The 27,955-nt window shown below is 44.8% G+C and overlaps 1 protein-coding gene across 4 annotated transcripts in view; it reads right to left on the reverse strand.

Annotated features, from left to right (window-relative positions):
- The window catches only part of CELF2 (CUGBP Elav-like family member 2), a 512,058-nt gene that overhangs the window by 336,787 nt on the left and 147,316 nt on the right, over window positions 1-27,955 (reverse strand). The gene's annotated exons all lie outside the window — the stretch shown is intronic.

A 27,955-nucleotide genomic window follows, 5' to 3' on the forward strand; every position in this document is an offset into this window, starting at 1 on the left:
CACATTTTCTTCCCATAGACCTTTTTGCCTACTAGACTTTCCGTACAGCAAGAAAATAAGCCATCATTATTTACTATCGGGGTCCAATGAACCCTAAGTGGTTTTTCACATTTCCCCCCAGGAATAAAGGGAGAATAAAAGAAAACTTTATTGGAAATCTTAATTATAATTCAAATAAATTAAAATCTGTATTACATGTTTTTCTGGTTTGAAAATAGAAATACCCCAATGGACATTGTCCTCTGAATACGACTTACAGCTCATCATCTGTCAGAAGTGAAATTTGAATAGACATCTGTTTGGTAAATACTGATTCCAGGTTTCAAATACATCTTCAGTATGTTCTGGTTTCCTTTATTATTTCTGGTTCCTTAGCTTCTGGATACATCACTGGAACGTCCTGCCTTTGAACATCTTGCTGGCTCATCTTTTTGCTGATGAGAAGTCTTTCATCATGGCTGAATAAGTGCAGAGCATTTTCATTTTAGGTTTAGATAGACCAATGAGAATGATAATCGAATCATTTTTTATGTCTACATCATTTATTTCTTCCAATCACCTTTGAGCACAAACCTGCCTTTAGCATTTGTCCACATTAGAATTTAGGAAGTAAATATTGTGCACAAACGTCGTTTAAGAGATGAAAAAGTATTATCACATGTCCTTGCTGTCGCACACTGTGCGCTGCCTAACCAGAGGAGCATGTCATCATTTCCTTTGTCCCTGCGGATGTGTTATTGTTCACTCAGTGATCCCTAGGATGGGGAAAATTCACCAAGGATAAATTCATTTGAAAAGTCATTCTGAGATTGCACTTATACCATCCATTTTACCCACCATCGTGAGAGTCTAGAATGCTTCTGTCTTTCTGTATTCATCTTCTAATACAGCTAATAATTGGGGACTATCTTCTGTCAATTCTATTCTTTATGCTATTATAGGAGAAACTGGTTTCTCAACTATGTTCAATTATATGTGTATATGCAAAGACAGTGTGTTTTAGACTTCCTTTATATATTTTTTACTCTAGGAAATATGAGGGGACTCCTAAATGTTGCATAAAATGGAATAAAAATGTGATGAAATATTCCACAAACTTTTTAAAGCCCCTTGTGCAAAAAAATCAAAAGACAAAAGGTAGACAATAATTTAATAACAAAGATTTGTTTTTATTATTGTCATCCTTTTACATTATTCTATCATTCTCTTCTTTTATTATCTTTTTAAAAGTATGTTTGGTCATAATTGATGATTAAGGATGAACTAATTTCTCACAATATTATAGAAACTAGGGATGATAAGATTACTCAGATCTTCCAATGAATCTTATTATCCAATGGACTCACAGTAATAGTAATGTTTTCTATATTAATAAACTGTAAAATTTCTCTTTATTCCCTGAAATATTTCCTGTTTTCTACATTAATAAAGAGTAAACTTTCTCTCTATTCCCTGAAATATTTCTGAGGATGAATGAAATTCACGAAATAGAAATCCCTAAAAAGTAGTAAGGACTACTGAAAGAAAAAAAAAAGGAAGGAAGAAAGTCAAAACCTAAAATGAAATCCATGGGCCTGCCAGTCAGAGCTAACAGCACCCACTCACCTCGCAAAGACCGGAGTGAACGCACTTCTTCAAGAAGGCTTTTCGGGATCTCCCTGACCAGAAAACTCTCCTGAAACACATTTCTATAATGTGTCATGAGAACTAATCTGACTCAAAGAGAGTTCTGGGTTTTGTCCTGGTTCTGAGGATAGCCTGTGCATACTTGCAATTTGCCAAGTGATGGAACTATCTTTGTTATTCTGAGCGGGCCCCGTGGATCACACCTGATTTTTCATGGACCCATTGAATCATGTCATACAGTCTAGGCCAAGATGACTCCTGGTGGGGACTAGTCATGCCAGAAAGACCAACCACGTGACTAGAGCGCGATCATTAGACCACATTCGGTAAGCTCAGGTTCCAGAGAAGGGGGAGAGGAAGTTGAAAATTAAATTCAACCAATCACTTCAACACAACAAAGCTCCAACAAAAATCCCGGACACTGGAGCACAAATGAGCATTGCTGTACTTCAGACTGGGCAGGCGATGCACCCCCAGGGGCTTCACGTTTAGAACTATTTACGAAGTGAGTCTTGCCGGGGTTCTGCCTTGCATAGCCTTTTGCTAAAGCAGAATCGTAGCCTTAACTATTGCACTTTCCTGTGAGTTGGTCTAGCAAATTACTGAACGCAAGACTAGTCATGGGAGACCCCACATTTGAAGGCTGACTGGTCAGCAGGGTGGCCTGGTCGTTCCCCAAACAGGCAGTCTTGTGGGAGGAGGATGGATGCCCTTAGATTGTGCTGCTTGGCCAACTCTTTGCACATAACGTCACTTCCTTTCTTTCACAGAACTCAAAGCTCACTGCCATAGAGTCAATGCGGACTTTGAACCACCCTCTAGGGCGGAGTAGAACCGCCTCTGTGGGTTTCCAAGGCTGTACATCTGTATGGGAGCGGAAAACCTCATCTTTCTCTCTGGGAGGGGATGGTGTACATCTGCTAATCTTCTGGTGCAACATGTAACCTACACTGCATTCCCGGGGCTGCCTTCGGAACACTGAGCCTTTCAATTTGACATTTATTGGTCTGATTCATATAAGCAATCAATAAGCAAGTGCCAGTTACTCCATAAAAGGGTGAGTTAATGGGGACAATATGATTCTTGTTTTGATTTCCAGTGTATGTATGGCACACAGTAGGTTCCCCAGAAAAAACAGAGGAAAACAGATCCTAACTCAGTTCTGTTCGGTTCTGGGCTACAAAAGACAACCATGATGGCCAATTACTGCTGCGTGATTTTCGCCTATAAGACGATTAAATACTTTCATGCTTGTTCCCACCTGCCTCCAACTGCAAATCCTTGACAATGGGTGAAGGAAATATTTACTAAAGAACTGCTGGGGCCACGCCCTTTACACGTTTATTGGATCTTGTGATTCTAAAAATTTTACAAAGTAGATATTAATATTCTCGTTTTCCAGGTCTGACTAGGGTCCAGAAGATGAAGTAACTTGCCCAAGGTCATGAAGTCACTAGGTAGGAGGAAAACCAGATTCGAATCCATGACTGGTCTGAGTCAAGCTGTGCTCTTTCTAATCCATCCACTCGTGTACCCCCAGGGAGATGGGCAGTATTTCTTTTCCAGGTACAGAAGGACCCTGGACATGACTTCATTTCAATCCATATTTACATTTTGTTCATCTGTGACCTAAAAAAAAATCCTGAGAAGTGTATAAACCCTTGTCTTGTGTGTGGAGTCTTCCCTGAAAATGCTCTATCACACACTGCCCCCGAGAGAAACCAGAAAGTCAGCTCCAACTTACTCAACTATGTGGTGGAACACATTTGCAAGGACGCTTCACTTGGCCAACTTGGGTAGGAAGGTCCCTAACAGGGATTTGCCTTTTGCCTGTACCTCAGAAATATATTTCCACCAGCTATTGTAATGATTGTTTCCATAAAATATTGGGACTTAACGTAAGCCCGGTGTTTTTAAATCTGTCAGATAGGTACACATTGATGTACTGGGGAAGAGGGCCTAATGGCTTCCTCCTCAGAGCTTATTTCACCTCGTACATTTCTATTAGCGACTTAGGCGCCGTCTTCAAAACGCAGCCACAAATTCCGGAGACGACATCATTAATAGCCATAAAAAGGTTAGAGGGACATTAAATGACGAATAACTGGGTGTAGGAGGGAACTGAGAGCGAGGGGAAAGTCACAAATTCAGCTCCCTCCTTACAATGTCTACCTGTAGGCAAGAGCGTCCATCACACTACAGGATAGTTACTGAGAGCCCGGGAAGTGCCACCCTGAGAGCTGTCTATAGCCAGCACTGTCTACACCAGGGGCTGGCACAGGGAGCGTGGGTCCACCGTTCGCTCAAAACACACACACACACACACACACACACACACACACACACGCACGCACGCACGCACGCCACTTTGTTTTCCCCACCCCCACTGTCACCAAGGAAACATGATAACTAGATCAAGCCCCACGGGTGGCTCCGATCCTCACAGCAATGGCTTGCTCCCTCCCTCCCTGAACAACACTGATCGGCAGGGCACCCCGCCCCCCAGGCACAGCTAGGTTGACTTGACACCTCCCCGCAGCCAGCTAGGTCTTAGCAGGCCCCTGGGTGCTGCACTACGAATGTCCAGGTTGATGGTTTGAAGCCATTCCTCGGCCCTGTGCAAGCCCCAGGGAATTGTGGGTGCTGCTCCTGCATTGCAGCCAGGACACCTCAGGGAGCAGTTCTTCTATGGAAAACATGGCGTCGTCATGAGTCTGAACTGATGTCAAGGGCCCAGGGCTGGCAGAGAGGGTATAATGAGGAAATCTGGGGATGACGTAAGGAAGGGGAGAGCATGGGTTTTGTAAATCACTATGGTTAAGAGCTGGCAGTCTGGAGCCTCCTACTGACTCTAACCTTTGTGTAGCCCAAGGGCTGTGGACCAGCCACTTGGGCCCTCTGAGCCTCGATGTCCCTCCCCGTCAAAGGAGACGCAGAGAAGCTGCTGCTTACTGCTGTTGGGAGGGCCTGAGCGCCTCAGCACGGGCAGTGCTGGGCAGCCCACTGAAGAGTAAATGTTGGGCGTGAATTAGGATTTCCTGAGAGATGAGAGATAAAAGATGGAGTATTGTGGTTCTGGGAAAGGCATGACATGTTAGGGGGACAAAGTTCTTAAACATCTGAGGGGTACCGCCTGTAGTAAAGCCAGATCATGCCTGGCCTCTGCTCAAACGCCTTCAAAAGGCTTCAAAGCTTAAGTCCTTTCAAGCGCCTATTGGGTCTGGATTCCTCATCACCTCCATGACTTCCTCTCCTATCCCTCCTGCCCCTGCGCGTCACCAGCCCCCCGCCCCCTGCTTACTCCCCCTGTGCCCGCCTCCTGGTTTTCAGGGTCTTCTCCTAACAGGCTCATATTTGACAGCATTTCAGCTGGATACTCTCTGCCTAGATTCCTCCACTTCCTTTCTGATTTTGTCTGGATACTGTTTTTCCAATTGACTTTTCATTGTTGTTGAGACCATACAGCTGGCCACCAATTTGACAATTTCTGCATGTGCAATTCGGTGACAGGGACACCGCGCTTCCATATGACTGTTCTACTCCCGGCCTCCCTTCTCAACTGGTTCTTAAGCACAATACTCAAGGCAGACTAGTTTGTACTTGTTAAGCTAAACCACTGTGTTTGGTGTTAAGAAGACTTCAAGGCGATGTTCTTGGTTTAAGCTTTAAGGATTATGCCAGGGAAATCGTTTCAGGAGTTCATCCAGACTCCGTAGCTCCAGAAAGCATGGCGCATTCCCTCCCTCCCCCTTTGGATCACAATTCTTCAATTAATTCTTTGGTCAGAAGGGTCTCATCTTAAGCCCCAAACTGACAATGCTTCCAAACTGCACCCCGACTCCCCATCAAATCCAGGACTCTCAATTCTCCTTATCCTGCTTTGTCCCATTCCCAAGCGATGCTCTTCAGGCAGTCTCGATGTATGTCCATTTCTAAGTGTCTGTAAGTCAAATGTCCAGGCCAGCCAGCCTTACTTTAGTGCAAGAAAGGAGTCCTGTTGATGTCGTGAGTTACATGTTGGTCTGCTAACCTAAAGGTCAGCAGTTTGAAACCACCAACTGCCCCCTGGGAGAACGTTGAGGCTTTCTACTTCTGTAAAGAGTGATTGGTCCCCAAACCCACCAGCATGGTTCTAATCTACGCCATAAGGTCACTATGAGTCAGAATTGACTTGAAGACATCAAGTCTTCAAGTTTTTGTGTGTTTTCATGCAAGAACAAAACTTAGCCTTTTCAATGATTTAAAAACTGCGTGTGGAGCAAGTGAACTGATGAAGAATTAGTTCCAAGCAGGCCCTGCTTCAATTTGGGTTGCTTCAATCATTTCAAAACTCAAGGCAAATTTACAGAACATCACAAGGCATGTATCAGCTGCCCAGGCATTTGTAAACTGGGACATAGTAAATTTCATGTCTACTTTCCATTTCCCCGACAAGATTTTATGCTCCACAAGGTCAGGGGTTATGTTGATCTTATTCACTGATACTCCATAAATGTTTGTTGAATGAACAAAGCTTGAACGTCAGACTTCAAATCCTATCTCAAAAAGAAAAACCTCATCCCTGCCCTTGGCCCATTTGATGTGGACATATGAAGTTGCTTACTTTTCAAATAATCCATGAAATCACTAATCACCCCGTGGCTCATGTGTTTTCCACAAAGAATCTGAGTTGGTCTCAGTAAGCAGTCACCTTTCTGTCAGTCCGACAGTTCACTCATCTCTTGGAAGCCACTTGCAGGGGATGTTGTCCGTAATGTCCAGTTTTAGGAGAGGAGGTTCATAGGACCATGCAACTTTCCATTGTGTTGCACCGAGAGAAGCTGTGAGTAGGAGCTGACTGGGTGGCAGCGAGCAACAATCCTCATGAGAAATCAACACTCACACTGCAGTATACTAATCTCAAGGCCAAATACGACTCCCTATCCTTGGTCCTGGTTGGCCAATGTATTGCGACCCCCAGATCCCCCCATGCTTCAACCAACTTCAGAGAAGAAACTTCTTTTCAAGTCCGATGAACTCCCAGAGGTATACACCTTAGATATATATCATTCCCTTGATTGTGCATTTACTTTGATAGCAAGGCGCCTCACACTAATGAAGTGGAGCATTAAAAGATTGCCAGTGATGGCCCAGGTGACAAAGGACACCCACACCTTGAGAAAGGAATGCTCCTGAAATTGGGTGCAGGGCTGCACAGCCTTTGTAGTCTTTGTTGGCCTCGACTAATTTTAGGTGAGTCCCTGATCACAGGAGAGCTTGCCTGGTGCCAGGCTCAGGCAACCGGTTTTTATCTCTATGGCTACAGGTCACATTATCTCATGAATGAACTGCTATTTAGGTCAGCTGAGAGTCTCTGCCTAATTGAACGGGCTTTTTTATCCCTGGTGTTCATGCTCTATATACCAAGATTTTAAATAATCATTATGGGGCGGGGTGGGGAGGGGAGAAAATGAAATATTGGTCTCGGTGCAGAGAAGAAGGGATGGTGACAGTTCACTTGGTTTAAATTTGGAACAGGTAAAAATATCTAAATAATTTTACATCATGTCCACTATCATTTACGGGATGTTTCGTATTTTCTACTCCTATGACAGGGTTACACATTTTGTAGTCTGAGTTTATTTTGAAGCTGAGGATACTTGAAAAAATAAGAGGTAAACAAAAATGATTTTTTTTTTTTTTTTTTGCGGCCTGTTGAAATAGTGAATGAGTCTCAATACTGTGTGTGGTCGAAGGGAAACAAGATCCAAAAGTCAGCAAAAGAGTCAAGCTCTATGAGCTGATTCTTAAAAACTTAGCCAGGACCCAAGAACTGGGTCCAATCAACTGTTAATGAAGACCAGTGGCCCCCATTAGTGGTGCTTTGAGGCTACAAGCTGATCCAATAATAATATTTTATGGCAAGGCCAAGAAACACAAACTCCAGAAGGGGGCAATCAAGTTTCTCTCAAGCAGGTCCTAGAGATAGTGTCTAATGAGTGACAGGCATCGGTGATTCTAATACAGAACCAAATAAGACAACCACTGCTCTATCCAACACTGAATTCTACAGCAAAAAACAGAGGCAGGCCCCCAAGGGGGCTGACCCAGGGGCTGCAGCAATGGGTCACACGTATCACTGTGAGGATGGTCTAGAAGCAGGCAGTGATGTGCTGGGTCATCCGGAGGGCCACATCAGTCGGCACTAACTCAACAGCCTCTATCAACAACACAGAACTTGTATCTGTAGTGACACGCAAACGAATAAGGTAGTGTCGGGGGTGGGGGGAGGTGGGGGTGGTTCCACATTTGTGTAGCATCTGGGAAAATATCGAAATATCCAAATTTTAAATATCAAGAATGAAACCTTCTGGATTTGAGGCCTTACATTAAAATGTGGCCCCCAATCACTGTGAAATTAAGAGGAAAAGTGTTATGTCCAGTGCTTAGACACACAGGGTGCATGTGTGTTATCAGCGGATGGATGGAATTCTACTATCGGTTAACGACTCGTCTTTGCAGGTTTCTGTACAGAGACTTGAGAGCTAAAGCTTCAGGGTTGTGGTAGGAGCTTGACCATCTCAAGTCAGAAGCTCTTATTTAATTATTTCAAAGCACCTCACAGATTTATCACATGGGGAGTAAATATTTACCAGGCAGGCTCCCCAGCCTTTTATGTGCAGCCCATTTCTAAGTGTCTATCTCAAAGCAGGAGAGAGAATTTCTCCATCAAAGAAGAATGACTCTCTAATTGCGCGAGTGGCCAAGAGTTCAAGGCAGCAGCTCTGGGACTGTGGCATCCTGGGAACAGTTGGAGCACGAAGAAAACTATGATGTCAAACTCTTCCCACATCACCAAATGCACTTAGCCTGTAATGGCAAATGGTGCTGCAGGGACCAGATCTGGCCTGTGGGTACCTGACTTTCCAGGCAGTGCAACAATGCCTTTTGAACCATGAAGACACTAGGTGTTTGTGCCGGGGGCTCGGCGGCCTTGGCCTCTCCTGGAAAGGAGTTTGGACTGAGGTTCACTTAGTACCTCTCAGACGAATGAGATTACGAAGTGTATCCCTGGTGGCCTCAGCCGTTAGAGGAGAGTAAAATCAACACTGGCCCCTCGGAGACGACAGGGCTGTTGGCCTAGGAGGAGACGGACTGGATTCTGGCTCTCCTCAAAGACTGTGCCCTCTCTGTTCACAGGCAGCCAACAACACCGGCACAGGGATTCCACTACATCTGTCTTCCTCTTCCATGCTGAGCAAGGGACGCTCATTCCAAAGATGAGCAGCTAAGATAAACCTTTAAAGAAAGAGAACGGTGGCCAATGCAACTGTCTCTGAGCATCCACGCTTGCGTCAAGGGCAGGCTGCGGAAGGCTGAGATGTGCACTGGATCTGACGAATTCAAGTAAGTTCAGTGAAAGTACTTCTACGCTCTCTTCCAAGCCCAGCGTCTGAAGGTGGACGCCTGGGACCATGGAGAGAGTAAAGGTATGCGACCCCACTGGGCTAGTGTCCTTCTAGACTTAAGTTCTTTACATGACAGTATTTCTCTTCTAATGCTTGAGTCCAAGCTCTGGTAGCTGGTGGCTGATGGGGCTCCCAGCCCTTTCCTCTCCTGTCCTGATGGCTGCTATCGTGGAGTGTGCTGCTACGACGTGCTCACTGCCCCCCCGCACAAATCTTCCCTTTGGTCCCCGGGCCTTCTCTTCAAGATTTCAGAGGCTGGCTGCAGAGAAACCTAACTGAGATACGACTTCAGCATCTCACTCAAGTTTTCATTCAAACAGCCTTAGCCAGGGGTCTGTGCTGTGAGGTCAACAAAAGAATGCTTCCCACCCGTGTGGGAATAAGGGAAGCAAGGTCCTGATTCCCCCTGCACCGGATTTGTAAGTGTTCTCTATTTGTTAACCAACGTCCTACAACATACACCTCCAAACTCTTAGGAGGGAAGTCACATCACTAACCTTCCTTCAAACATGAGAAAACTCATGGTCATGATCTCCCTCTGGAAACACTGGATTCAACACCTCAGCCGTGGAAGAAGACAGCATGTATTATTTTACTCATTGGAGCCACAGCCACATTAGGAAGCCACATTCCGCCACGGGGGAAAGTGGCATTCTAGTGGTAGTTCTGTCTAACAAGGGGCACTGAGGGTGTTATGCATTGCGCTGCTAGCCTCAAGGTCAGCAGTTTGAAACCATCAGCTGCTCCACAGGAGCAAGATGAGGTTTTCTACTCCTGCACAGAGTTACAGTCTCAAAAAAATGCACAGGGACAGTTCTACCTTGCCTTATAGGGTCCTTTTGAGTCAGAATTGACTCAGTGGCAGTGAGTTTATGGCTTAACTGGCTCCCATACAAAATAGGGGCAATGAAACCTCATCCAATTTGCTTACGTGGGTTGTTAAAAAATAAAACTTTGTACTTTAATACCACACATTACAAATGCTTGGAAAGCCATTAGAAGTGAGGTGGAAAGCAAATGCAGCTCATTAAAATGGGTCCTTTAAAATTGTTCCTCACAGGAATATATACAAGAGCAGTTAGCGCAGCATACATTAGACCTACAACGCAATTTGCAGATTTGCAGGACTTAAAGCATTAAGCATAGCTAAGCACAGGCTGAACTTGTCTAGTGTTTTAATTATACTCCTTTGTGAGGTGCTCAAAACCAAACAGGACACCCTAACTTCTTCTGTAGCCACTTCAGAAGGGGTGGCCACGGTAACATCAGGCTCCGAGTTGTGATTTCTTCAGTTAATATAGTCCCAGTTGGTAAGAATTCAAGTACTGTATTTACTCGAGTATAAGCTGACATGAATATCAGCCGAGGCATCTAATTTTACCATAACAACTGCATAAAAATGTGCTGAAAAACTCGGCTTATACACGAATATATATATTTTCATTTTGCCTAGCTCCTTTTTTATTTGGGGGCCATCTAAAAACTAAATGGCCCCCTCCCATGCAAAATATAGACATATATTTCAAATTGAACATGTCTTGCTAACAGTGAAAATAATTTTTTGTGGAGGGCTCTCGTGAATGTCAGAATCCTGCTGGCTGCAATATTTCCAAACGCATCTTTCTGAGCACATGGATTGAAGGAAAGATGCGGGGGCTCAGGAAGTAGGCTCTTAAAACAAAGGCGTTTTATGGCTCCTTATTCTCAAGGCATTCAACTGACAATCACCATCCTGACATTAGATCCTCATGCTTAAAAGCAGCATCAAGTACTCCATCCAGAGAAAAAAGAGAACAATATTTCAATGTCATTCAGTGTATAATTAGTGTTTGTATCCATAAAGGCCAAGCATTCTCCTTGGATTAACACTTATTTAGATGAAATAGTCCCCCAACAGGACATGGCTGGGGCTTCTTTGTAAGCATTCCATATGGCTGGGGCTTCTTTGTAAGATTTCCATAGTTAGTGGAATCAAGCCACTAACACGGTAAGTGGCTTATCATGCCACTAACTTGTTCCACACCCCACACCCCCCCTTGTTCTCTCTATAGATTAACATTTAACAAAATGAAAGTTTCCACCAGGTCACTACCGGGCTGCATATCAAGGAATTCATAAACAACTTTGTGGACAACTGCAGACCAGCTCGGGGCCACTTGCTCCACACCCTTCCACAGGCTGTGGCTTCTGCTCGGAGCCCAAGCCACATGTCATTTGACCTTGGTTGCCTGGCACCGCAGAAAGTCGGGTCTGGGAGCCCCTCGTTCTTTCCGAGGCTCTGTCGGCTGCCTCTTGAGATCGATTTTCCATCAGAGCAGTCTGCTTCCCTGTGACGCAGATGGCACCAGAGCGTATTGGCAGGGCTGCTCGCTGATCATCCTAGCACAGCCTCCCCCAGGCAAAGTGATTGGAAACTCATTGGGGAGCTGGTGGCCGGCCTCCGTCCGTGTGGTCCTTACCTCCTCCGCCGCCCCACCTGCTCACCCCACTGGCGCGTGCCCTCCAGAGCTCACTGGGAGCTTGGGTTTTCACAGCCATGTGTGCACCTAGAGGCCTCGCCTCTAGAAAACGCTCCCAGCGCTAGACTCCATGTCAGTGCTCAGAGTTATGTCAAAGGCCTCTGTCCTTCCAGCTATGTTCCCCCCTTTGACTGCAATTGCCTGGTTCACGGTACTTCCAGCCCTGGAGCTTGGTGTCGTCTTCTCATCTCAGGATGCATTTGGTGACATTTTATTCTGATCCTCAACTGCATAATTCTGATTGTCCTCCTGGTACCAGCCCTTCCTGCATATGGGTTCCTCAAAGGTGCAGCTACTTCTGCCTGTATGCTGGCTTTTGGTCTCCTCACTCCTTCCCACATTTTGCCGACCCGAGTGCGCTCCCTGGGAGTCATCGCACACACTCCGGAGGCTGGCACGGTGTTGAGAAGCCTGTGTAAGTTTAATAATAACTCACGATTACCATATCGATTGCAATCTAGGGAGCATGCAATTAGCCCTCTCTTCCTGGCTGTGCATTTTAGAAGAGGTTGAAGTTGCTTAGGAAACCATCTAAGAGTTCCTATCCTACAGGGACAACCAAGCCCTGTTGGCAGAATAACCCTAAAGGCATTATTCTACACGCAGACTAAACTGTGTATGACTGCAACCTTCATTCTACACAGGCTTATGGGATCGTGGCGAGAAGCCTACCAGGATGCACATACACTTGTCCCTAGAACAAAAATCCCCGTTTCCTCCCCAGACGCTGATCTCTATGGAGGCTCACACGGTCCTCTATTTTCAACGGACAAGCCCACGAAACCACTTCGACTTAAAACAAGCACAAACTCTTTCTAAATGCATTTCTTGGAATTAGGCCACCGTCGGCACCGGATCATACTCTTCCGTGTGGCTCCCCTGGCTGCTTTTAAAGCTCTGTTTTCAAATACAAAAGCAGATTTGCGCATTGCTTGTCGCGAGTCCTGTAGATGGGATGTAAATAATACAGCAGTGGGGACTGAAAAGAAACCTTTAGAAATGATGAGACAGGGAATACCCCAGATGGGGCGAGGGGGAGAGGAAACCAAGTTTCACATGTTCAGAGCTTTCAGGATGGTGGCTGGCATTGGCAGTCCATTTACTGAGACGGCCATGCACTTTCAATGTGGTTATATGGATCTCTGGTAGCACTTTTGGATAGGACTATATTTTACCAGTTGACTACATTCCGTTCTCAGTCCCAGACACTTGAAAGAAGTGGAAATCTGATCCTATTTATAAAGTGCTCTGCTTCTGATGAAACCATAATATTCAATGTAGGAGAATAAGAAGAAGTGTTAAGTTGGACTTTTAATGACAGTCTACAAATTCTACAAATGGATGTTTTACATAAGTGCGTAGCTGATTTTCACTTCTATTCCCTTTGCACTCAAAGTAGAAAGGGGGAAATAAGAGCTAACACTTTTCCCATCAACACTTTTTCCCCCCTCCAGTTTTCTAGTCAACTGAAACATTGCAAAAAAGATAATAGAAACACAGGGGAAATAAGTTATGACCATAGTCATTTTTCATACTCTACATTAGCTTGTAGGTTTATATAGCTCATGGAGTAGAGCACAAGGTAAAGGTCACAGTCTTCCTGGCCTAGCCTTCCTTTGCCCTTCACAGTTCACCCCAGTCTCCTGAGTGCCAGCCCACAGACCATTGGTCCACTGTAGACTTCCCTCCAGTCCACTGTAAAATGAGGACATCGTAATAGATGTTTCATAAAGTGAAATTATGATGAAAGTCAATGACTGGTTTTTAAAAATGTCTTTCCTGGTCAAAATAAAACCTTACGCCATTACCCAGGTCTCTCCAAGTCTCAGAATCATTGCTCTATGCTCATCCACCTCTCCACAAAGATGCCAACACAACTGTGGACGAAGGAGAGGAGGAGCCAGCAAACTGTGAAGGAAAGTAAGGTTTAATGGAATAAAATGACTGTTGCTATTGGGTGGCTTCGTGTGGGTTTTTGACTGGTAGCCACGTGACAGGGGAAAAACTGTGCCATCGGGTTTTCTTGATGGTCATCTTGAAAGGAGCAAATGGCCTCATCTTTATACCTCTGAGCTGCTGGATGGCTTGAAACTGCTTACTCGTAGCTTAGCCTCGAGGTGCTTAAGCATTGTGCCACCAGAGCTTCTAGTCTTTGACTACGTAAGGCTGTGTGCCAGCAAGTCTATTCCAACTCATGGCAGCCCTACATGACAGAGTAGAACTGCTACCTCCAGGGCCGCTTAAGCTTAACTCCTAAGACATTAATCGTAGCTGATTTTGTTGTTGTTGTGTTGCTGGGTCAATTGTGACTCATCTATAGGATAGAGCAGCCATAGGATAGAGCAGAACTGACCAAGTGTCCCAGTCTGTCATCTTGACCAGAGCCTGGTCTTTCTCCCGTGGAGAGAAGGGTGAGTTCGAACCATTGACCTTCCCAGTTAGCAGTCCAGCATTTCCCCACCATTGGCCACCTGGGCTTCCTGTGGTACTTATGAGTACTTCCTGTGTGTCCGACTTGTTTTATGAACCTCAGCTCATTCACGCTGTATAACCATTGAGGAAGTACTGGCCCCTCAAAGATAGGAGGAAGCAAGAGAGTTGTCCTGGTGGCACTGGCTGGTAAGGGTTGGACTGCCACCCCCAGGGCCAGGGATTCAAATCCCAGAAGAAAGCCTAAACCCTCTGTTCTCATAGAGGTTCGCAGTCTCAGCAACCCTTCCTTGGTCACGATGAGTCGGAATCAACTCTGTAGGAGCGCTTTCATTTATTTGTTCGTTTGTTTGTTTGTAAAGATATTGGAAATTAAAAAAAAAATTCACTGCCATTCGAGTTGGTTCCAATTCACAGAAACCCCATAGGACAGGGTGGAACTGCCCCTGTGGGTTTCTGAGACTGTCACTCTTCCCGGGAGTAGCAAGCCTCATCTTTCTCCCATTAGACATCAAAATTAATTGTGGTTACGTCTGGATTATATGAAATAAAGTACTTATTTTTTCTTATTTTATTTTCCAAATGGTCTGAGTGTTGTTCTGTTACTTGCAGCGATGTAATGAATAAAAACTATCAACAATGCAGTTATAAAAGGATCTTCAAGATGAGCTAATTAAGAGAGAAATGAAGGCGCATGTCCAGCAACACTCAAAGAAGGTAGCTTTTTGGTTTTTCATGTGCTTCTTGGAACAATCATGATAGAGATTTGCTGATGCAAAAACAAAGCAAAATTCCTAAGGAAAAGATGTGCAGGATTAAAAATTTTTGTAACCTAAAAAACTTAGAAAGGAAAAAAATATGAATTGACACTGACGTCGTTTCTCCTAGTACGTCGAGAACAGGTAGCTAACATTTATTTTAGGATGTATTTGACAGCATTTTACTTCCTTAGACACGCTTCTGGGGTGAAAGCAGGGGCCAAGGACAACGTGAAGGAGAGGACTCAGGCCTAGAAAATCCTGAAGGAGCTCAGAGGATGCATCTACTTCACCGCAGAGAGGGTTTGGTGAGCGAAAACTAATTAACAGCTGATCCAGGGAACAAAAGAGGGCTGTCGTGTGACATTTTATGTGGAAAGTTATTGTAATAAAAAAAGTCCAGAGAATCTGTCACATAATTAGTGTGTTGGTGATGATTTAAAGGCACAGCTGTATCAGATTGTTCTTAAGGACCACTCCACCCTCTGAGAAGAAAACTGGTAACTTTGTGATGACCTTGGTTGCCTATAATATTAAAGAGTCTGTTGCTTTTTGTTTCCCTGCTATTTAAAAGGAGACCAAAAAGATGTAGCTATCGATTATGACGCAGGCTCTGATCAGGAAAACGTTTAGATAGGCTAACGCGGAATATCATTGTACTGCCGAGAGTCAACGCTGAAGAGTTCACTAGAGACTGGCCGTGCGACATCGTGGAAAGAACATTGCGTTTTGACATCAGGAGACCCGCACTTCATGACTGACTAGCTGTAGAGTGTGAATCCACTTCATCTTCCTGATCTGTAATTCCCTCCTTTGTCTTGTTTGTCCCCATCAAGTGGATTCTGACTCACAGTCAGCTGATGTGTGAAGAGAGCACGGAGTTTTTAAGGTGCGGACCTTTCGGAAGCAGATTGCCAGATCTCTTTTCTGAGGTTCTTCTGAGTGGGTTCAAACAGCCCCTCTTTGGCTAGTGAGTCAAGCACTCAACCATAAGTGCTACGCAGACTCTTGGGTGCCCATGTAACAACCAGATCATCTATTTCCCTATCTAATGTTGCTTGGATCAAATGAGATACTGGTTCTACAAGACTTTGCTTGGTACAAGATAACTTTCCCTGCTGTTTGTAGTATTGGATGTTATCAAGATCCAGAGAAGGGACAACTGAAGTGCAAAGCCCTTAAAGGATACAGAGTGAGTGATATTTTATGTATCTGCAGTTAACTTCTTCTTTTTAAGTATGACACAACTTGGTTCTACATGGTGACGATGTCAGTCCATTCCAGTCTGGTGATTTCTAAGATCCAACAATGCTGAGTTTGGTGATAGGTGTAAGTAACTTCAATCTTAGGTATCTGGATCAAGCGTGGCCAGATATAATACTTTTGCCAAGAATGTCTAATTCCTGGATTTTGTAATGGGTAATCTAAACTAAGTTTTAAAATCGTTGACAAAAAAATAATAGTGCCTAGCGGTTATAAAGTCTTCTAGAATTTGACCTAAATGGTCTTCAGACCAAGTTTCACAAAGTCTTGGAAACAATACATCATATACATATTTCCACAATGCACGAGAACAAAGACGTTAGCGTGCTAGAAAGTAGAAAAGGGCATTAAATAGTCAGGTTCATCGTGTCTGTAGGCAATGGGAAGGCTACTTACATGAAGCTCAAATGCCTTGTCCCTAGCACAGCCTTCCCTAACAAACTCCATTCCCCAGTGAAATCAAAGCCCTGGTCTATGCATTTTAAACCAGCTTGTACAGAAATGCGTGTGATTACTACATGACTTCCTGTTTCCCTCTCAAGTGTAAGCTTCATGAGAGCAGCTACCGGATCAATTCCAATACGTTAGCATACAATGTGGTCCTTTTACTTAGTGGGTGTTCAGTGTATATTGAATGAGTAAATCACACGTAATGTGTGGTTTGGGAGACACCATACATAAGCACTGCTACATTAGTTGTCACTGTTTTATTTAAGCCAGGTGAGCTAGAGAGAAAAACTCTAAACAATAGAGGCTGGACATGGAAAAATATTCTTTCCCATGGATAATATAAAAATGGGTCACAGAGAGGGTGCTAGATAGGTTTCAGCTGTTTTCAACATTTAAAAATGAAATGCAGTCCAAATATATTTTTAAGGTAGCATCCACATCATTTATGGCTCCTTTTCAGGCCCATGCAAGTTTTCTAAGAAGATTCTAACAGGCCAGGCTTTCCAAGGTTAGAGTTCCAAGAAAAATTAGAAACCAAAGAATATAACAATCTTGCTCTGAACTCTTACCTCTCATGTTTAAGAACGGTCCCCATGCTTTAAAGAAAACACGTTGGGACATATAAGGCCTCATTTGGTTTTCACTTGTCTACATCTGGGTACTAGATGTCCTGGAAAAATAAATGAGGTTCTCCCAGAGCTTGGGGATTTATTAGGCTCCCCTCCAACCCGCATTCAAATTGAGGCTTTTGGAAGGAGAAGAGGAGGTGTAAGGCAGGAAGGAAGCTGGTGCGGGGCATGGCATGTCTACTGCTTTGGTTAGTAAAGGGGATAGTAGGAGACAGGTGAGCAGGAAGAGGTCCATTAGAGTGCAGGGCTCTGAGTGGTCCAGGGCAAGGCAACCATGGGGAGATGAACCATGGTCGACCAGATGCCATAGAAAGAGTGATCAGGCCAAGCTGAGTGGGAGAGACTGGGCCTAGAAATGAATCAGGAGGTCACTCAACAGTCCCGGAGGTCAAGTAGTGATTTTGGAATGGAGAAAGGTGAGGACTGATGAAACATGGTAGAGATAGAACCTCTGGAATAAAGTTCTCATCTCAACCCAGCAAGGGGGAAAGAAAGAATCGCAGTGTGTACGGAGCACTGCATACAGCTGTGAGTTAATGAGAACTGGTTACCGCACAGGCAGATGTAGCTGACATAGTCCAGCAAAATCAAATTGGAACCACCTGGCACAATACACACAAAACCCCACATTGAATAACACGCGCGGTTTTGCTTGCCACCATTTCTTCCTCTGAGCAGGGCCTTGCTCCTCATGCATGTCCCAGGCGTCTCTGAAGCCCAAGACCAACACAAGGCCCCAGCCATGTGGTTTAATGATTTTTAAATGCTGTGTTTTCTCTTACCATTCAAAACAGATCAACATAAGCAGGATGCTTTTTAAGCCCAACACGCTGGAGTTCTCTCTGAAAACTGCAGGGACAACGAGTTCAGAGCACAAACCGAGTTCTGCTCTGTGAGACCCATTCTCTGTGGTTCATTAACTCCTCCCATTTGCCATTCGGATCCTTGCCCTTCGCAGGAAGCCAGCTTGTTGGGAAACCAGAGGGGAGTCAAGAAGGCTGCAGCAGCTGGGCTGGGCTGCAGATCCTGGTGCAATGCTTCAAGCACTGCCTGCATCCACTGGCCTCTGAACACCCAATGTGCCTCGGTGTCATATGCGACCTGCAAATGCTTACTACATCTCTGGGAAAGCCCACAGGCAAGAGATCTAAAAAGACATTGCCAACCTTCCATGCTGGCCACTTGTTCCCCCCCTCCCCCAGGTTCTATGTATGACTGTCTGCCCCCCCACACACACACCTGTGACACGGGACACATGGTAACAGACTTACAGGTAATACTTTCCTCCCCACAGCAGGCAGTCTGCATACACAGCCTTTCCAAAGAAAAAGGTGGCAGGCAAGGTGTTGCTGCCCAGTTAATGGCAGCTCCAGGGGGCCTTCCCATTCCAAATTCTACTGAGTCTAACTGCAAACCGTGCCTCAGACAGTGGGCCTAAGGGTTGGTGGTTCGAGTCTACCCTAGAGGTCCCTCGGGAGAAAAGGGTGGTGATGGACGCTGGGAAAATCAGCCACTGAAGACCATACAGAGCACAGTTCTGCTCTCACAAGGACATGTGGCCACCAGGTGTCAGAGCGAACGGGCTGGAGACCAGCCTGGGGGCGCCTGAGAGGAGGAATGCAGAAACAGCGTGATACGAGTTTGGAAAGAAAAGCAGTAAGAGATCACCAATGGACAAGAAAGAAGTGAACCACGTTAAGGGAATGAAAAGTCCTGAGGGAAAAAAATAAAGACATAAAGAAGGCAGCTAATTGAGTGATTCAGGCTAGAGAAAGCCAAGGCGCGGGCTCACAGTACTGCCACGGCTTCCGCCCTTAACCTTTCTCCCCATCTCTTTGCACCAAAAAATCATTAGACACACACAGGACGTCTGTGCGACACAATCCTGTTGCCGAGGGAGCAGTGGGGCAGCAGGGATGGAAGCCAGCCCACTTGGGATGCCTTGTCATCTCCCAATCATCTCGGTATTGCTAACAGCCAAGTTGCTGGGCCTTTCCAACCAAGCCTCACGACAGCTGCGCTCCAACACTTGGGGGAACTGGGAGTGATAAAAGCACACGCAGAGACCTCGTACCAAAAAAATCTATCTAGAGGCACACAAACAAGTGTAGCTATCCAAAATATTTGGAAGGCTGAAGCTGATCCCCACCCCCACTCCCCAGCAAGGGAAAAATAAAGACCTTAAAAAAAATAAGAACAGTTTGTTCAAGGTTACATAAGAACAGGCAGAAAACAAGGAGTGATTTCTTCTTGCCAATTTTTCGTGGTAATAGGTTACACCCAAGATCCCTCTCCATTCGGTAGATATTTTGCAGCTCCTCTGGCTTCTAAGACATGAAGGCAGCTTGCCGAGACAAAGACGGGGCTGTAAAATCTGTGATTTCTGTTTTCCTGACCGTTTCAATGATGGCATGCTCCCTGTCATCCATTCAGATGAGTTTCTCTGTACTCAGAACATTCACACGCAACCCCTTTCTGTAGGCGTGGTTTCGGAGTCTAAGCCACTAACTGATCCCCACCTACAGTCCTAATTACAGCCAGTGAATAAGAAGCAGATTGGCGGAAGCAGAAAATGACAGTGCCCTGCATGACATCGAGTTAGAAAGTTTGGATTACCCTTCGAGAAGAGAGAGGGAGGCTGTGTTCTTAAAGTTTAGCTTCGGTGTTTTATGGACGTATTTTGTCACAGTTCAGTGGATCTGAACAAGCATAACACTGCTGTCAAGTGAGGGTAATCTAACCCTCTCCTGATGTCAATGAGCCTTACCTGGGGGGAGAGATGGCGATAACATCGAAAACAAGGACAGGGGGCATTTAAACGTTTACTGTAACAAGGGACCCTGGTGTCACTGTGGTAGATGACACCTCGGGCTGCTACGTGTATGGGCAGCAGTTCTAAACCAGCAGCCGCTCTGTGTTACAAAGATGAGGCTTTCTACTGCCATAATGAATTACAGTCTCAAACCCCACAGGAACAGCGGTGCTCTGTCCCGCAGCATCACGATGAGTTAGAATCCACTCACTAGCAGTGAGCTTGGATTTGGGTCCTTCACAAGGAACCGCCCCACCCCCACCCCCTCAATACAACGTAAATCAGAATCTTCTACATTCAGAAATCCCCCAACCTCCCGAGAAGGGTAGGTTTATTAGGCTAAGTGATTTGCAAGGTCAGTAGATTGAAACTATCAACCGACTACCAGGGAGAGGGATCAGGCTTTGTAGTGCGGTAAAGAGTGCCGGGCTTGGGGGCAGTCCAACCCTATCCTGATAGGGTCACTGTGAGTTGGAATTAACTCCATGGCAGTGGGTTTGGCTTGGGGGGTTTTGGTTTGGTTTTGTTTTGTTTTGGGCTTCCTCACCCCATATAACCGGGATATGCAATATTGAAACAGCTAAAAACGCATATCCCTTTCGATCGCCACTTTAAAAATGAACAGAGGAAATGGCCCAAATGCAAAGTAAAAATGTCTACTTTCTACTGGCAGCAGTGTTAATAACCTGCAGCTATAGAACTCCACTCTTTCCTTTGACAGTGTCGTAGAGATTAATAGCCTCCACAGTTAAAACTATACTTCCTTGACATTTTCTAGTGACTGGGAAAGGCATGTTACATGCAGAGTATTGCTAACTGGAATACAGCCTTGGGGAAGTGGGGCAGGGACCTGAACAAGTACACAGTGCGAAGGAACCATTCTGACGTGTGGATAGACGGTCTCAGGGGCTTGTTTGAGTTGTAAATGACTGAGTATTAAATTGATATTAAGTTGAATTCTCCATGATCTTGAAAACTAGCATCTGGGAAACACACACACACACACACACACACACACACACACAACTAAGACCTTTCCGCAGCATTTCACTCTAGAAATAGATTTCACAGAATGGCGCGTGGGTCAGACACTAAAAGTCAGGCAACAGAGAGTGAAATGAAAACTTCTGTAATCCAGGGGGAAGAAAAAAGAAAGAACAAGAAATCAGCATTCAATGGAGACAATGAGGTCTTACATAATGCCAAAATTACTGAACAAAAAGGACCTCCTTTGTACTTTAAATCTTCCAAAGAGAATTTTTTCCCCGTTCCTCAAAGAAACCCACATCTAGCCTACCTGATGGCCCAGTAAGAGAGCAATCTCATGCCTCTGAGGCTTCTCTCAGACCCCAAATGATGATACTTGGGGGAAAGTTTAGAAACAGCAACCTCCCCAAGGGCCCTGCCCAGAGCATCGCTACCGCAAGTGCTCTGCCGAGAGCTCCGTGCACACGGATTGTCCAGAAATGGCTCTCGTCCACACCCACACGGTGCCATTGGCCTAGATGAGGCTCTTCTAGTGCTGAGGTAGTGAAGAGAGATATCTGTTAAGTCTGTTTCAGTCGATGTTTACGAAGCTTCTTCCTTCTTTCCGGCCTTCCTGTTCTTTCTGGCCCTTGGAGGAACCGCCGCCCCCCCCAACGCACCCCCCCATAAGACACCAGAGATCATCCTTCCTAAGGAAAGTGGCATGGAACACACTTTGGAAAACACCGGGCTCCACACTGAACTCGTGTGCTGGCTGGGAGCACAGAGCGAACAGTTGTGCTCGGCAACCAGGTGGCAAAGTCCACGGGAGGTCTTTCCCGTCTCTGCACAGAGCCCCATTGTAAGCTGTATGGGGTCAGTGGAAAATGCTTGAAATGTAAAGGGTTTATTTCCCCCTCTTTTTCAGCGAAGGAAAATACCATTTCCCCCCAAAGATTGTTGATGCATAAATTGGAAGAGTGTAGAGAAGCACAAACCCACCCTCCAAAAAAAAAAAAAAAAGAGGAGAAAAATTCTTTTCTGATGAAGAAATAACCAAGTGTTCACATTCAGAAAGAATGTGAGAGGAAATAAACCATAGCTCTGGGAATGTAATAATTCCAAACAATCCTTTGCGTACAAGTGCATATTGTTTTATATCACTGCTCTATAAATCATCTCTGTGCTGTTCAATCAAATGCTGGCTAAGTGGAAGACAGTTTCAACCAAATTTCAAATTTTAGAAAATAAAGCAACAAGCAACAGGGTTTTATTGCTGTGTTAACCGAGTGGAGAGACAGAGTGAAATGAGATTAATAATAAGGGATTTAGGAAAGCCTTGGGGTGGGGGGGTAAGAATTCTCATTCACATATTCATTCTGAGGGTTCTGTTGGCTATTATTAGTGTACTGTTTAAAATGAGGCAAGACAGGAAAGGGTAAATGAGGAGAACCTTCGAGTAGATGGAAATGATGGTACACAGGGGACCACAGAAGCCATGAAAATTAGCACTGAGCCCACATGCCCAGGCCATAAAAGAAATCAGGACAGTCTTAATGAGAATTAGGCAGTTCGCCTAATGAGAACCTTAATATACTTTATCTTCCCTTTATATTTCATTTTGGTGTCATTAGATGCAGCCAACCAACAAGTATTTATTGAGTACATACCCTGTGCCCAGCTGGGGGAGCAGGGCAGACAGAGCTCAGGGGAAGGCTCAAATTGCCTACAGCAGTGAGTTCCAACCTGTGATTTCCTGACCAGCAGTATCAGCACAGAATCACCTGGGAACCCGTTAGAAATGCAAATTATCAACCACACCCACACCAACCCACTGAATCAGAAAGTCTGGGGATCAGCCCAGCATTCCTAGCTTTTAACAAGGCTTGGCTTTCTGCTCCCATAAAGATTTGCAGCCCTGAAACCCACAGGGGAAGTTTTCTACTCTGTCCTATAGGGTCAATAACAGTCGGAAATGACTGATGGCCGGTAATATTTGAGAGCCTCTGTTGTTGATTAGACTCTGAATCCCAGAGACCCCGTGTATGTCAGAGAAGAACTACACTCTGTAGGGTTCTCAATGGCTCATTATTTTTTCAGGAGTAGATACCAGTCTTCGTTCAGGGTGCCTCTGGGTGAACTCGAAGCTTCACTTTTGGTTAGCAGCCTAACAATTGTACCATCCAGGGACTTCATAGTCTAGCTGGGGAGGCATGGACCAGCAAATAAAACAGCTGAAAAGTGTGGAGGGCTCAGTCAGTTTCACTGAACCATCGAGCCTTTATGATCAAATTATTGCCTTAAAACAAGCCCAGAATATTCTAAGTTCTATTTGTTTTCTCCTGCCCACATTGCCCAAGGCACCCTGTTGTTATAAAGGGTTATTTGTTGGGCTACTAAACACAAGGTCAGTAGTTCAAGCTTACCAATCATTTCGAGGGTGAGAGACGAGGCTTTCTTCTCCTGTAAAGAGCTTCAGAAACCCACAGAGGCTATTCTCTCTGTTGGTAAGGTGCCTGTGAGTGAGAATTGAGTCAAGAGCAGTGAGGTATTTTGGGGGGATGGATTTCCATTCCCCAGAGGCTAAGGTAAAAAGAGCAAAAAATGAGAACTTCTACTAAAACAACCAATCACTGTTTTGAGTGTTCTGGTCGGACCAATTACTATAGAAATGTCAACTTTTATTCTTTAAATAGGCTAGAATTATAAAGCCATGTACCTCATTAAATCCACTTAGGCAATACCCCATTGCATGTATGTCTATGGTCCGATAAGGTTATCATACCCCAAAGCACAGAGCTATTGAGTTGATTTTGACTTACAGTGACCTTATGGAGAGTTTCTGAGAGTGTCAATCTTTACAAGAGCAGAGAGCATCAGTTTTCTCCAGTGGGGCAGCTGGTGGGTTTGAATCACTAACCTTGAGGTTACTAGCCCAGTGTCTAACTTACAGTGCCACCAGAGCTTTTACTACTGAACTAATACAACTATCAAAATAAGCTAATGTAAAGTTTGAGGACAAACTTCTCCTTTAAGATTACAAAACACAAAAATCATAAAAGAGACAAGGCTTACTGGTTGGATAGAGAATGGCAGAACACTCAAGACTGTGGGCTTTGGCCACCCTTTAGATCTGGAAGTGAAGGAGCCAATGGGGCTCTGTTTTCTGTGAAACAATAGACAGGGCTGTGAGGGGAACAATAGTCCTAGTGAGGTACAGACACCTCTGAACCATCAGTCATCTGAGTTCAGGGCACAGCCTTTGCCCAAGGACACAGTTTAGAAGGGTTAGGACAGAAGGAGGGCTGGAGGCAGGAAACAGAGTGCTGCATTGAGGGGATTGTTAAGAATGGGCAAACACCAAAATGTGTATGAGTTGTTGAACGTGAAGCTGATGATCTGCTCTGTAAACCTCCATCCAACTCACAATAAAAAGTTTAAAAATTTTTAAATAGATCTAGACTCCTTTCTCTAAGCTCCTTCCCCATCAACCAGTTAGGAGAGAAGTAGACCTGGGAGAAAACAGGAAGAACAGAGCAGATGTAACCAGACATTGGGACACAGCCGCTTCCCGCAGCTGAGATACAAAGTGGTTCTATTGCCAGGAGCAGCAGGGTACAGTACCTTTAGAAAGTGTGTTCAGAAAGTTCATGGACAAGTGGAATTGAAATATGAAATTTCCCTACAATCTTTTTGAAGCTCCCTCATGTAACCAATAACACATACACCGTGGCAGTCAAAACAAACAAACAAACAAACAAACAAACACACAAACCTGTATTACTGGCTTATGTACGCCCTAAAAAGCTTATCTTCTATCTAGAAAGGTTACCACATGAACAGTATGTGCTTAAAGTCAAAGGTCACAGCATCCGGTCATGTGTATTGGGCATCTTCAGTGTGGTAGTGTTATCTCTCTGCTAAATTTTCCTCCAGAAACACAAACAGGAAGTGCATCTGGGCTGCCAGATCTAGCCACACCAGCACTAGTGATAGCCATGAGAAAGAAGGATCATCGGTTCGGAAGTGAAAGAGAAGACGGTGGAAAATCACTGGGTGTTATTGCTCGCAACATGTAGGCACATCACATTCGACAAGCCCAGAGTGTCTCCAACACGACCACAGAAATCCAGGGTGTTTAAAGATGAGCCCCACCGAAAGCTACCGGGTCAAGGAAAATGTGACCTGGACTTACAGCCGCTATGGAGAAGCGGCTAATGACAGGGATTGCGGACCAAACACAAAAACAAATCCCTCTCAGCACCCTGATCGCTGCTAAGGCATGAGGCTTATTCCCAACGCTTGCAGAAAAAGATGACAACATGGTGCTCACAGAACACCCAGATCACATAAGGATGTGCTACTGCCCAGAACTGTTGATGCCAGGCAGTGCAAGGCGGGGACCGTATGCTGTCCCTGAAAGGAGAATCTGCTTGTGTTCCATTGTTGTGCTAGGGTTTATATCGTTTAGTTGCACACCTCCCTTCCACCACCATCCCCAACCCCCCGCCTCACACAGATACTGTGTTGTTGTTTTTTCCCCAACAAGTTGAGTTAGACACTCTTCTGGGGTTGGCGGGAGGGGGGGGCAAAGAGGATATGTCTGCATTTGATAGCGCTAATGAAAGCCCTTTACTATATTTTCCCCTGACGGTCATTCTAGCATCCCGTTGCTAAAGAATATTTACTCACACCCAAGTGCTCAAATATTTTAAGATAATAAGAGTAATAATAATTACAGCTAACATTTATTGAGCATTTTTATTAAGGACTAGATAACTTATATGAATCTACTCATTTAATTTTTGCAAAACCTTATGAGATGGCTACCCATCCCATTACAAGTCAAGAGATTCAAGATCAGGAAGATCAATTCCCATCAGTGCATACTGCATGAAAGTAGAGTTAGAGTCAAACTTGAGTAATACTGAGAGCAGCATCTCACATCTTCACCACCACTATACTCTCTCCAATTATTTAGTGTATTTGGTGTATCAGAAGGCACTGGAACATTCTCTTCATCCAAGTTAATATTAGCCTTATTTGTGTTTGGAATAAACAGAGGAGAAGAGAGCTAGGAGGTACTTGAGCAATTTGTATTTTGAGTAAGCAGAGGAATGAAACATACGAATATAAAACTTAAACACAAGGACTGATCTTTCCAATACCCTTTTTGGTACTGTGACATCTTATGTTATAGAAAAGAGTCTTAAAGAGCCCAGTTTTACCTTTGAATATTTATTAGAAAATTACTAGAGCTCCATGTGTTTATAAGTGGGATCCTTATTAGTGGAACCACAGTAATAAGGTATTATTACATTACAATATTATATCCCAGAGTGTTATAATAAAAAGCTATTATTGTGTACTTGGCTAATAGAGTCCATACTGTTATAATGTATTAAAACTTGGCTGAGTAATAAAAAAGACAATAATGTCATCATAATCTCTGCTACTTGGGAGGGAAAACCATTTCTCAGATGAAGTCTCCAAGCACCTGCCTAGTACTGTTATAGTTTTATGTATGAAGAAACCGTGCTATGGAAAGGTGGCACAGATTTATACACAAATACCTGGAAGTCTTTTGCAAACCAAATGAAGGATGAAAAGCACACGGGACAACAAAACGATTCAATGAGACTAGGAAGAAGCATGGGTCGTCCCATGCACTCCACAGTTTACTGTGTGCCCACACACTCTGTGCTGAGCACTACACGGAGGTATGCAGACACAGCAGTCAACCAAGAGACAGTGGTCCTGCTGTCTCAGAGCCTCCGTCCTAGTAGACAAGGCAGAGAACCACCCAACCACAGCAAATACGCATCCAACACACTGTCAAACAGTGAACTTTACCATCAAGTGGGATACGAAGACAGAAAGGGGGGCAAGCCATTATTGTTTTTAACATAGTAGTCAGGGCAGTCATCTGATGGTGTGACATGTAAGTCAAAACTGAGCGAGAAGTCAGGATGCCGGCCAATACCAAGCACTCAGACTGAGAGAACAGCCGGGCAAAGACCCTCCAAAGAGGAACACATGGCATATTCATATATGCCAACAGCACAGAAGCCAACGGGCCTAACTCAGAGGACAAAGTTAGAGCTGAGGGTGGTGAAGTATGCGGGGTTTGTAGGACATTTTTAAAGATGTTGGGTCTCTTTCTAGGTTTGAAAGAAGCCCTGGGGCTGTGAAGGGGCAGGGGTGTTGACCAGGAGAATGGCATGGTTGAACTTTGAAGCCCAGTGCAGTGATGTCCAGGTAAGACACGCTATCCATGTGTACAGTCCACCTGGAAGGTGGCAGTGTCTCAGGCAGGGCAGTGAGACAGAAGTGGGCAGAAAACAACCACGTCTTAAAGAAAGATCGGATAGAACCTGTCGGTGGACTGGGGTGGAAAGCGAGGGAACCAGAAGTTAAGCGGGTCTTCAGTGTCGCAGCGGGCAGCTGAGTGCCATTGGATGAGAAAGAACTGAAGGGAGGGAGAGTGTGGCGTGCAGAGTGCTATGTCTGAGATGCATGGGATGTGGTGGAGCGGAGACTGCTGGGTAAGCAGTTGGGGATTCCAGGCCACGCAAGAGGTTGAGGCTAGAGACACACAATCAGATGCCATCGCAAACAGAGGAGGAGGAGACAAACACTCTATTCTTATGACAGAGAGATAAAGATGAACAATTCTCAGACAGGGATTTGTTCATTTTCTCTGACCCCGGTTTTTGAAGCAGTGTGGCAGGAGAGAAACCCTCCCCCATACACTGCGTCTGACTCAGAAGACAGGAAGGTGAGGCCGGGGTCTGCCTGTGACCCTGCCCATTGTACCCGTACTGTCTACTTGTGTCCTTCTCAGGGACACAGTAACTGACCAAGGAGACAGGGTCAGATGACAAGAAGTTGTGGAAAAACGGGGATAAATTATAAGCCTTACGTCTTATTGCTGGCGAGAAGGTAAAATGGCACGGTCATTTTGGAAACCAGTTGGGCAATTATTTAAAAAGTCAGACATAACACTGCCATATGGCCCAGAAATGGAACTCATAGGCATAAATAGAAGCATGAA

The sequence above is a fragment of the Echinops telfairi genome, unplaced genomic scaffold (assembly GCF_000313985.2).
Source record: "Echinops telfairi isolate 266 unplaced genomic scaffold, ASM31398v2 ScPeMD7_7473;HRSCAF=8511, whole genome shotgun sequence".
Lineage (NCBI taxonomy): Eukaryota > Metazoa > Chordata > Mammalia > Afrosoricida > Tenrecidae > Echinops > Echinops telfairi.